General features: G+C 38.6%; 1 protein-coding gene across 1 annotated transcript in view; it reads right to left on the bottom strand.

The window, feature by feature from the left end:
- WIPF2 (WAS/WASL interacting protein family member 2) overlaps positions 1–5,143 on the bottom strand; it is a 119,308-nt gene extending 114,165 nt beyond the window's left edge. The window contains exons 1-2 of the mRNA XM_070767010.1: positions 5,046–5,143; positions 470–707 (exon numbers count right to left, since the gene is read on the bottom strand). The gene's annotated coding sequence lies outside the window, so the exon portion shown is untranslated. The remainder of the gene's footprint in view (positions 1–469; positions 708–5,045) is intronic.
- Between the last annotated feature and the right edge of the window lie 8,169 nt (positions 5,144–13,312).

Here is a 13,312-nt window from a genome sequence, read left to right as displayed (position 1 = left end):
AGGCAAATCCAAGAACGTTTGGACACTGTCCTGTTATCACAACACATCACCTCCAATGCAATGACAAAGAAAAGCCCAGCAGAACTTCTGATCGGGAGAAAGTTCCCCATTAGACAAATTACACCCAGAATATGCCAACACCCAAGAAAAATCTCATAGGCCCCTGAAAGGTCATTGGAGTTGGGGCAAAAGGTTTTTCCAAGGAACTTCCATGGGGGAGTTAACTGGGCTAAGGGAACCATCACTGAGAAACTAGCCCCTAAAACATACTCTGTAAAACAAGAAGATGGCTGGACTTGGAGGCATCATATGGATCACATCCAAAGGCGCTTAGAGTCCTCAGCCTTACGAGAACAACATGCTAGCAACTTGTCTAAAAACATTCACTTTTCGCTCCCAACAGGGAGCACAGCCCAACAAACCCACTCACAGTCCTGCTCAGAAAAGTTCAAAATAGCCTTGGACTGACCAGGTCTTCAACGGCATTCCAGCGGTGCAGGATCTCTTCCCCTGGTAGCTGGCGGCATGGCTGCAGACTCCTCGGATGGAGGAGCTCCACAGGCAAGGCATGGAACTCTCAGCAGCAGCTCTGAGGAGCCAACCTTCTCTCAGCCCGCTATGCAAGACTTGAATGATCTGTGCAGGTCTGAGGGTGAAAGTCGCAGACCCAGCAGATTGGATTCATAAGTAGAGGTCCCACAGTATACCTAAACAACAGAATATAAGAACAAAAAGTCATGGCAATAATTTGAGCTATCCTTCTTCCCACCCCCTTCTCCCTCGCTTCCGTTTGCTTTGTGGGAGGGAAGGAAAACCAAATAAAAATGGGAAGCACAGAAAATGGAGCCTGCCTGCAAAATTGGAGAAAGGCATTTTTCAACAGAAAAATGCCCTTGTCCTATTTTGCAGCCATACATCATTTCTGGGACTGTGCTGGAAACATGGCCTCTGCACATGCTCAGAATTTTTTTTTTTTAAAAAATTCAGAAATAAGATGAAGGTGCCCATGGACCAGCAATGACTGATCCAGTTCAGTGATGGCATAGTGACATCACCAGCAGGTCGCTACCAGTTCTATAGAACCGATCCGAACAAAGAGGAGATTACACTTGCTTTGTTTGGAAGGGAAAGAAACAACTTCAGAAATCTGGCTAGTTCTTGTGTCTATCTGTTCTGATAATTGGTTTAACAAGCATCAGCTACTGTATTTGTTCCCTTATTCATTCTAGTGTTAATTGTTTCTTTGTAGTTAGATTTATCTAAAGTTCTTTTTCCATCTGGGATGGGAGTCTTCCTTTACTACTTTAGTGGTTCTTGGCACAGTCCTGTACTTCCAAGGGACAGGATGCAAGCTTTGCACTGATATTTTACTTTTTTGGGGGGGAGAGTGATCTTTCCTTAAATCTGGACGATTTCCTTAGGCTATCTTATGAGGCAAGTGAGACCAGCTGCTATCTTTAAGTAGTGCAAATGGATCGAAGGATTGCTTCTCCTGGGTGTGCTCTTTTTAGAGAGCTTAAATGACCTCCCTGCTAAAGGGTTTCACTTTATGAGCAAGTTGATAGTTATTGTATTTTAACTATTTAAATTCCTCAAGGTGCTCTGGCACCCAACCTGATTTGTAATTCCAGTTTTCAGGCAGTTCTAATCTAATGATTGTTATTTAGGGCAGCTTTTTGCAAGCAAAGAAGCTTTTTTTATTTTTGTTTAGGTAATCTTTGACTTACAACATTTCATTTAGTGACCATTCAAAGTTACAATGGCATTGGAAAAAGCAACTTATGACCATTTTTCACACTTACGATTCTTTTTGCAAGACAATTTAGTAATATCATTCATAATTTACCATATATTTCAGAATTACTTTAACAATGATGTAATCATTTGCCTATCATCTTTACTTCTTCTGACCCCCATACCCTTCCCTTCTCACCCCTTTTTTTAAATATGAAATTTAATAAACTATTTTTTAAAAAAAAAAAAGAATACTGCAATAGACATAAATGATGACCAGTTGTAAGTGTGAGGACCAGTCAAAAGTGCGAGTACTGGTCAGAAATTTGTTTTTTCAGTCCTTTGGACAGGGACTACTAAGAGGGCTGAAAAAGTGATTTTTGACCAGTCTTTGTCCTTTTGACCGGTCCTCGACTTACAATAATCCTAACATTTTACGTTTTGCACCCTATCTTGTCATCATGATGAAAAGAAGCACCACAGTTGTGAAATGAGTGACACTATTGTTAATAATGCTGCAATGGGCATAAATGTGAGGATGGTCATTAGTGTAAGGATCCATCATAATTCAGATTTTTCAGCTGTCTGAGTAGTCCCTATGTAAATACCCATGCCGACCTGATCACATGACCAGCTAGCCACACCTACAAATAAGCCATGCCCACATAACCAGTTGTTTAAAAAATTGAATCCCATCACCTGCCACAATACAGGAGATTCTGTCGTATCACATCGCATTTTAAATCTTACTTTCAACCAGATTATAAATTGATTATAGCTACTGATTATACATACTTTTTCACTTTAGAAACAATATGATAGTACTATTAATTTTAGTCTAAAATTCTGAATGAAATCTCCCTCAGTTGAACCGAAACCTCCCTTTTAATGTAATTACAGTAATTGCATCCACTACAACTCCTTTCTGAGTTGTCATTTGTAATATTTGCAAGGTTAGTTTTATGTTTTTAGATTGACTATGACTATTGTAAATTATCCCACAGATCGTACTCATCATATAAACTCCCAAGATTTGGGTTGCTTGCAATGTGACACATATATAATAAATAAACTTTGGGTAAAGGAAGACAACTGTTTGTTTGTTTGTTTGTTTGTTTGTCAAAGATGTATAGAATTATAGTTTGTATTAACATAATGTAAGTAGAAAGTAGTGATAGAAAGGATAAAAGGACAATAGGTCAGGGACTGTAGGCACAATGGTGCACTTATGCGCGCCCCTTACATGCCTCCTTAGGTGCATATTGCAGGTTGTCTCAGCTTTCCATCCTTTCAAGATTGGTAAAATGAAGACCAGACAGCTAGGGGTAATATGCTGACATTGTAAACTTCCCAGAGAATGCTATGAAGCACTACAAGGAAGCCTACAAGTTAAACTCTCCTTCTTCAACTGCTTTCCCCCTTTTTTCTAGCTATAACAATGTGAAGTAATTTGTTTTTATAGCTGCAGAATGATAGTCAGGCTCTACAATCAGATTTTCCAGTGAAAACAGATGGTATTCCTTGATTGTGACCCCCAAAATTAATCACAAATATATGAGTCATCTCACTAAATCATTTTATTTTCTATAAAAAAGGCACTATTTTTATTGTTGCCATTTTTTCTGGTAATTCTGTGGTGTCGGTTAATATGGTAAACTGACGTCACCTTGATGGCATCCGGCAGCATCCATGTTGAATGTTATGTGGTTGTTTGGTAACTGCAACAAGTATTATTGGTTGAAATATTTCAAGATACTGTATTCTTCATTTGGGTCAATGATTGAGATGGGGTGAGCATCATGAGGTGTGTTTGCCATTCTGCGACCTAAATTTTCCTGATTGGAATTATATTGTACTTTGGAAGGCTGGATGGATTCATACCGCCATGCCCAGCTCAGACCTTATTTGCAAAAAGTATACCAATTATCCTAATGAGGACATTAAGGAGATACTTGGAAATACCATTGAATTTTTTAGGTCATCGGTTTTAAAATTATGGAGTAGATTCATACTGCCATGCTTGGTAACTAGGTACATCAAATCCTCCTGAATATTTGGATGAAACAAGATCACATGTTAATCTGAAAATGGTGTACAAATCATTATCCGTGATAGTTGGAGTCAGCCTTTAGATAGGGTTTTCCTTGTCCAATCACATTGAGGACTGAGCCTGTCAATCAAAACAGTATGATATACATATCCGGCCACCATGTAATATCTCCAGTTTGAGACTCAGTCCTCCATGAGGAATGATGTGGAATTCCTATCTGACTGCTGATTAATAGGTAGCCACAAGAAAGGAAAATTTAACACTACAAGAGTTTGTTTTGCTGTTATCTCATCACAATTGACTGTCTTTTTAACTCGGCTGCAATATTTTACCACAGCAACCGGACCGCTTGTCACAGGCTGTACTTCTCAAAGTCAGCTCAGGACAGCAATCCAGCCATACTGATCACAAAGGGCTTGCCCGATCATTTTATATTATCTCCTGGCTGTTATTTGGTGATTACCGGAGCTTGCTCCAATCATCAGATTTTAAATCTCCTGCTCATGCCCATAGCTTCAGATTGTGTTATCCAGCCTGTCAGCAGATTCTCTCACTTACTGGGCTGAGGAGAATCTCTATGGAGAATTCACAGCAAATTTCCCAGCAGCTGATGCCATGCAAGGAGAACAAAACAAAACAACAACAACAAAAGCAAAGGCATCACATTCTGAGCGGAAGGCTTCTTTGCCTGTTGAAATGCCTCAGTCATTCAGAGCGGGAGAGCGAAGTGACAAAAAGTGTGAGCGAGCACACAAACCTGGCAATAAAGTGGAAAAGCAGTCATCTTTACCTCACTATTCCTCAACTTCATCAAGCAAGGTCAGTCAGCTTTGGATTATGACAGGGTGTCTCTAATTAACACAAATGTGTGGGGGGAGGCAGGTTTTAAAGCCCCAGCTCAGCAAGTGCCTCCCCCCTCAGGTGGCTTTAGCCTTTGGATCCAATAGCCCACACATAGCAACTGCTTCACAGTTACTACTGCTAGTTAGTAATATAACAGCCTTGCCTACTATACCTGGCATTCAGGTAGAGCAACAACCAAGCACTTGCCAAACAGCTCAGTCATCAATATTGGATCCTAACAACATTTAAAATATTATGGCCAATACTATACAACAGTGCATGGCTGGTTTTCAGCAAATGGCTCTTTTTCCACTCTACATGGTGATTACCCACAAAACCAGGCCCAGCCTCTGCTGAACCAGCCTCCTTTGCAACACAAATCCTTTGGAGGATTAGAGGGTCATAATTATTCAGATACCTCAGATAATGCCAATCCTCTGCATTGGAGGAGGCAGACTGTCAGGATGAGGCCCTCTCTGCTGATGAGGCTTTACCAATAGAGCAGCCTACTCCTGCAGGCCTTTGTCCACCAGCCTTATTTAAATCACTTCTCCAGAAGGCTAGGACTGCTTCAAGCCTGGCCACGCCTCCTATCATAGGAACTGGAAACAAAGCTTCTACTTCCCATTCCATATGTATTGCTGAACAAGTCCAAGCAGTGGCCCTTATTTCATTCCCTCAGCTGTTCACTGATAACATTCAGAAGCAGTTCACTGTTACTGTGGCAGGCTCAATACCTTCAACTTTTGACAAGTAGCATTTCATTTTTTTAAAAAAACAATTTTTATTGGTTTTTCTTTAAGACAAACAAGACAGACAACATTTAACATTTAAAGGAGCTACCATTGTTCCACTAAGCATAGAAGTCTTGCTAATACAAAAAAAGGCTAATTATAATTCAGATCAATACAGAAAGATAATTCTTAATATACTACACTAATCTAACATCTACATCAGTATTTCCATTTTAACATTGTGATTAAGATAATTAAAATCAATTAACAAATCTAAAAACGTATCCCTAAGATTTCTTAATATACTGTACTACTATAATATAATATCCACTTCAACATTTGTGTTATAACATTGTGGTTAAGATAATTGAAATCAATTAATAAGATTAAAAACCTTTCCATAAAATTTCATTTATTCGATTTAATAAATTTAAATTTTCTAAAAAAAAATTTTTAATGTATTGTTAATACTCCTTTTTCACATTCCACCAGTTACATACTTTCTCCCACGTTTTATAAAACTCTGTTTCCATTTGATTATTTAACCGTCTCGTCATCATATCTAATTCTGCACATTCTATGATTTTCTTAAAAACATCTTCGTCTTTTGGAATTTCGTTTTCTTTCCATTTTTATGCAAATGTAATTCTTGGTGCTACTAATATATGAATTATTAAATAATATATTTCTTTTATGTTTGGTATCAGTGATGCCTAGAAGGAAGAATTCCAGGGTCTTTTTAATCTCCTTATTTGTTATTTCCTTTAACCATTTTTCTACCTTATTCCAATAGATCTTAGCTTTGGGGTAGGTCCACCATGTGTGAAAATATGTACCAATTTCTTTTTTACATTTCCAACAAATAGGAGAGGTATTTGGGAACATTTTTGAAACCCTATATGGTGGAAGGTGCCATCTATAAAATATCTTAACTTGGTTTTCTTTAAAAGAAATTGATTTAGTTATTTTCCAATTGTATACCCATACCTTTTCCTATGTACCTAGATTTATTTCTTTTCCAAAATTTTTACACCAACTGATCATGTTGTCTTTCAATATCCAACATATCGTTTTATAGTTTATTAGATATTTATATAACTTCCCAATTAATTTCTCTTGATTTTGAATTAATAATTTCCCAAGTATGTTATTGTCTTTCTTAAAAATAAAAGTTCTTAACTGCCCCCACACACCTTGTCTTTCGTAAATTACTCAAAACCCATCTATACCGCCAGGCTGTTGAGGGCCTAGATAATTGGCTTCTTCCAAGGACCGCTGGATCTGGAGCACCACTACCTTCTCAACAACCTTCCCCATAAAGGGAAGGTTGGAGACTGGGTGATAGTTATTGAGGATGGCTGGGTCCAGGGAAGGTTTCTTGAAGAGGGGGCGCACAAGTGCCTCCTTGTAGGGATCCGGAAAGAACCCCCTCCCCAAAGAAGCATTGACAATCTCCTGGACGCAGCTCTGTGTCACCTCCCTGCTGGTCGAAACCAGACAGGAGGGACACGGATCCAATAAGCAGGTGGCGGAACTCACAGCTCCAATGTCCTTGTCCACTTCATCAGGTGTCACCAGATCAAACTCTTCCCAGACAGATGGACAAGTACAGGCCCCAGTCACCTCGACTGACTCATTGTCAGTCGACTCTGTTTTCCAATCGGAGTCGAGGTCTGCTCGGATCTGAGCGATTTTATCAGCGAAAAACATGTTAAAATCCTCGGCACTACTATGCAAGGGCTCCCCAACTCCCCCCTGGTTAAGAAGGGAACGGGTCACCCTAAACAGAGCGGCTGGGCAGGATTCCACTGATGCAATCAAAGTGGTATGATACACGCATCTTGCCGCCTTGAGCGCCACTTTGTAAGTCTTAACATGAGCTCTTACAAGTGTTCGATCAGATTCGGACTTACTCTTCCTCCATCACTTCTCTAGACGTCTCTTCTGGCATTTCAACTCCCAGAGCTCCTCATTGAACCATGGAGCTCTATGGGGTCTTGTGCCGCAGAGAGGTCGCAACGGCGCAATTCGGTCAAGAGCCTCTGCTGCAGCCTTGTTCCAGGCTTCAGCCAGAGACTCTGCTGAACTGTGGTTGAGTGTATCTGGAATAACCCCAAGCGCCTTCTGAAAACCCTCTGGATCCATCAGGTGTTTGGGGCAGAACAACCTAATCGGTTCCATCTCCCTGCGGGGAAGGATTGGAGCCAGGAAGTCAAGCCGCAGTAGAAAATGGTCTGACCATGACAAAGGCAACACTTCTAAGCCCCTTAGTCTCAGACCATTGCTCAATTGCTCAGAGTAGAATACCATGTCGAGTGCATGTCCCCCCTCGTGAGTCAGGGACATGCACTGTATTACTTGAGTCAGGTCCATGGCTGTCATGGTGGCCATGAACTCCTGTGCCAGTCCAGAGGTTTCGCCGAGTGACAGCAGGTTAAAGTCCCCCAAGACAATAAGTCTGGGGAACCCCACTGCCAACCCGGCTACCTCCTCGAGTAGCACAGGCAGGGCTTTTGACACGCAGCTGGGAGGCAGGTACATGAGAAACAAGCCCACCTGAACTCCTAAGTCCAACTTCACCAAGAGGGACTCACAACCCGCAATCTCTGGAGCAATGCGTCTAGGTAGGCAAAGGCTCTCCCTGGCTATAATAGCCACTCCTCCCCCCCTTTCCTGGGGTCGAGGTTGGTGCCATATCTGAAACCCAGCTGGGCAAATTTCAGAGAGAGGAACTCCTCCCTCTGGGCCCAGCCAGGTTTCAGTTATACATACCAGGTCAGCCTCCTCATCCAGGATCAAATCCCGGATGAGGAGCTTTATTTACCACTGACCTGGCATTGAGTAGCAGCAACCTGAGCCCAGGGCCAGAATTACATTCATCACCAGTGCCCAGGGTTGAACTCATGGAGCCACAACAAGGGATCGTTATTAAGCAGCGATCCCTTGTTCTCCTGGAATGGCTAGCTCCGTGGCCCCCGCCATATCTGCCTCTCCCCAGCAACACTGGGATATTCCGACCCTCGGTCACTCCAGAGATCAGTGCCCCCTCACCTCCTGCCTCTCCAGTGTCAGGTAGGTTAATTAAGTCATTCATACCATTTCCATACGTTTCATCCATACCAAAATCCCACCCAGCCCACCCATAGCAAACATTCATTTCATACATATTATTGCATCCACCCCAATCATCCATCAAATTTAACCTCCCCCAATTTACTCTAAAATCTACTCTAGGATTAATTGATATTACAATATATAAATTAATTATTAAAAATTAAAACTAGAATATAAAATATTAAATTAAAATATAGAATTAAATATAGAATTAAAAATACAGATTAATACTAATTAATTAATACTAATAAATACCAATTACTCCAAAATTAGTACTAATAATAAATAGCAAGGATATAGATAAAATCAATTAACTTAATTTACACTAAAAACTTACACTAAAAACAGTTCATTAAAAAATACAATACATTTTGTCGTAGTCCGGTGGGAGCAGCGTCTCCCAGCTGCCTCCTGCTGCCCCACCGGAACCGGAACCGGAATTAGACAGAGAAGTGGTCTTTGCGCAGGCATATTACTATAAACAATCTAATAAGGCTTTTACTCAAAAAAGTAACTGTCTTTAGAGAAATGAATGCACAATTTATGTCAGCTGGGCTTTCTGGGAGGGTAAAGAATACACATCTAAGTAACCAAATCTTGTAATCTTGTACGATTTGAATATGCAAAGGAGAAGCTGGGTAATGCTATTATGGTCTTTTCAAAAAAACAAAACTACATCATATTTTGACACTTGTACAGAGAAGATCTGAAGCGGGAGTTGGTTATTTTACATTTTACCTTCTAAATTATATTAAATGCATACACAGTAATATCTCACCGTATGTTTAATAGATATGATAACATCCTAGGAAAAGAAGAATAAAGAATAAAGAGAAAAAAAGGTGTTGCTCTTAGAGCCACGGACATGCTATTTGTTAAGAGACATTATACATTACACATTTAAAAGCTTAAATATATTAAGTTATGGAACTCAGTAGCAGGTACATGTATGAGAAAAAAAATCTTGGATTTTTTGCACATTTGCTTCATAATGTGGATTTGATGATACATGAGGGTATGTTCTTTTTTATAAAGCAATTTTAAAATTTTGCAAACTTTGGAAAATGCTATAAGGAGATAGGTGGAGAGGTTAATGAGAAGAAGAGGGAAGGGTTTTTTGCTCTTCCCTCCTCTTTCTCTTCTTTTTTCTTGCACTGTGCTTTTTACACCTATGGTGGAGTTTACGTATAGTTTTAAACATTATTGCGTATAATTTATCTTCTGGTTACCTGTTATTTATTGGTATTATTGTGAAAACAAATATTTTTCTAGTGTGATGCAGGAGTATTTTGTCTTTATCCTTTGTGCCATCTTATTGCTGCTTTTAATACTGTTGGTGGCAAAATTATTTGCACTGTTCTGGTTATTTATTTATTTATATGTATGTAATATGTATTTATATGTATGTAATATGTTGATGTCACTTGAATATATTTTCTGCATTATTAACATATTATTAATCTGTCAAACAAGTGTACCTTGTTGTAGTGGCAGGATTTAAACATTTTTTTTCAAGGTAAATTTAATACATATTTGGTATGTCGCAAAATAAAGTAGTTTTAAAATGGGGGGGGGGGGCAGACACTTCGGCTGTATGGGGCCCCAAAATTCCTGATGGCGGCCCTGCTTGGCCCAATACAATTGCAGTTGTTCCCAATGGGTGAATAGCTATTCTGAAATGATTTTAAACCTCAGGGAAAAAAAGATAACAATAAAAAAGTGCATGTAAAATGTATTTAATAATCCAATACTATATACAATAATATGCATTTAGACAAATTGGATTAGTCATTCCCACCTGATCACATGGCCTGCAAGCCACTGCTATCCAGTCACATGACCATTAAACCATACCCATGGTAAAAATTTTGGCTGCCCATTACTGGTCCCATGAATAATGATGGCGGCCCTGCTTGGCCCAACACAGTTGCAGTTGCTCCCAATGGGCGAATAGCTATTCTGAAATGATTTTAAACCTCAGGATAAACATAACAATAACAAAGTATGTTTGAAATGTGTTTAATAATACAATACTATATACTATAATATGCCAATAATAATGCAAAACTATATACAATAATATGCCAATAATAATCCAATACTATATACAATAATAATCATTTAACAAATTGGATTAGTCTTCTTCCTCCTCTTCTTCTTCTTCCTCCTCTCCCTCTCCCTCTTCTGAACATCTGTAGATATAAAAGGAATAAAAGACGATGTAATTATAAAACTACATATTCTTCTAATAAGTCTGTTCAAATTTTGTCTAGCTATTATTATAATAGATACAGTACCCTTAATCTCAGATACAGTACCCTTAATCTCATATTCTTCTAAAGTAATATCCATGTATTGAGATGCCAATATTTTTCTGAGAAGAGCAAGAATTTCAGTATTTCAGAACTGCATCACAGCCATTTGCTCTAAGAGAAAAGGCCTCGGTAACCACCCATAGAATCTTCTCCCAATAGCTACTTTGGGTCTGGCAGCATCACTTTCTATCTATGGTAAGGCTAGGGAAAGGGAGAAATGAAGCCCTAAGATGAGCAGTACATTTCCAGAGGCCTCGCATTGGCCTTCCAACAAGACTCAGGAAAGAAATGCTGGGTGACGGCTTCTCTTTTTTGACATGTTTCAATGAATGTAATTAATAAATGTTAAATAAATGTTGTAAGCCACTGGAATTGTGTATATATGAGTTGGGCAATTATATCCATTTGTTTAATAAATAAATTAAATGTGTGACTATTTCTGTATCCCTGTAAACAAGCATCTGTGCTAAATAAAATACAGTAGTCCCTCACCTATCGCTGGTGTTATGTTCCAGACCTGGCCGCGATAGGTGAAATCCGCGATGGGGAATTTATCGACTGATAGTACTTATTTAAGTATTTATATTGTAATTGTTTGGTAAGTTTTCATTGTTTTAAGTGTTTATAAACCCTTCCCACACAGTATTTATTTTAGATACAGTATTTAAATACAGTATTTACAATTTTAGATTTATTTATTTTTTGAAAAACCTGCCGATCGAGTTCGGCGGGCTGTTTAAATTTGCCGATCGACTTCCTCAGAAACCCACGATGAAGTGAAGCCGCAGTAGGTGAAGCGCGGTATAGCGAGGGACTACTGTACTGTATTTCAATAGGAGGAATACAATGGGTGCAACTTTAAAAAACGGTACCGCTTATTCCTAATAAACCGTGTTTGGTAGAATTCTTATTGTGGCATCTAAATGTAAATGTACTTAGGAGTAAAACACTTTTCCTTTCTACAGTTGAACAGTGAAATAAAATGGCAATATTATGAGATGTTTTACACCTTAAATATCTTATCATGCATTCTGAATCACTTCAAAAATTCTTAAAGAGAAATACTCCTGACTTGCACCCTGAAGCTACTTACGTTTTCTTTGAAGTGGCTTCAGTTCCTTCCTCTGTTTCGGAAGCACTGGTAAAAGAAATAGCAGAATTTAAGTATTTTTCTGGCAGCAATTGAAAATGTTATCATCACTCGGTTAGCTTGTCCTAGTTATATATCTGTTAATTCATTCGATTTAATTGCCACTTACCTCCTCTGGTGACATGAGTGCAGTGGACCAACCTCAAAGGGAAGAGACTGTTCCTCAAATAGCCTGGACCTATATCATGCAGGGCTTTAAGGGTACTAACCAACTCTTTCGATTGAAATCAGAAACAAACAAGCAACCTGGGCAGCTGTCAGTTACAGTGATATAACATGGGCCAATTTAGGAGTCTCAAGAACTGCCTGTGCTGCATCCGTTATTGCTTGTATGAAAAATACTTTATTTACATTAAAAAAAATATGGAATAAACAAGACCGGGGGAGTAACAACATACATATATACACTCAAGACGGAATAAAGCATTGTGCTTTATACATGGGTAATTTTGGTATCAGAGCTTAATATTTACATCTGCTAAATTGCAGGCTAATTGTTCTTTGCAGCATATTCATTCATAACAATATTTTTCCCCTCTTGTTTATTATTACACATATATCTTTTTAATTTATTCATTAACGTATCCATTTCTATGTGATTGCTTTCATATCCTCTATATTTTTCCATGGTATAATAGTGCCTTGCAATGGTAATATTTCTTCTTAACAATGGTTTAGTTTTTCTCTCTTAGATTAGTAGCTTTAATAACGTTGTAATTATTCTCTTTATTCTTTTCTTTTCTTTTCTTTTTATTAATCCAGATATACCACCTGTCCCAAGTATTGTGAAATTCCTTAATATCTTTATCCTGTAGTTCATATGTAAGCTTTGTCATTTCTACTACCTCATATATTTTTGTTATTAAATTAAGCAATGTCGGAACGGTTTCCTGTTGCCAGGTTTGGGCATATATGATTCTTGCCACGGTCGTTATGTGTAGAATCAGATGTCAGTCATTTATTGTAACTTTATGCCTAATTATTCCAAGAAAAAATAGTTCCGGTTTTAGTGGTATTTATTCTCCTATACATTTAGTTTTCTTCCAGAATTTCTTAACTAGTGGATACGTCCACCACATGTGGTAGCATTGCTTGTATGAAAGCTTGCTTTTTTGCATAGGTTCCTCAAGCAGTAGAGCTACCATTTTAGTCTTTTCCTTCCAAGTATTAATGCTTAGAACTTGCTTTCTCTGTCTTTCCACATTTTATCCAACTCACAGTCAGGTTGGAATAGAGATTGATGGTCAATAAAATTTGTGGCAGAAGAGGTCAATCCACAAATCATTGAGCGAGGCACTTCTCCATCTCTATTGTACCAGCAATCAAATCAGTTTTATAGCATCCTTAACTCCCTTTAGCTACATTGAAGAGT

The sequence above is a fragment of the Erythrolamprus reginae genome, chromosome Z (assembly GCF_031021105.1).
Source record: "Erythrolamprus reginae isolate rEryReg1 chromosome Z, rEryReg1.hap1, whole genome shotgun sequence".
In the NCBI taxonomy this organism is placed as follows: Eukaryota; Metazoa; Chordata; class Lepidosauria; order Squamata; family Dipsadidae; genus Erythrolamprus; species Erythrolamprus reginae.
Note: the sequence above shows the minus strand (reverse complement) of the source record. Positions and strands in the feature narration are given on the sequence as shown.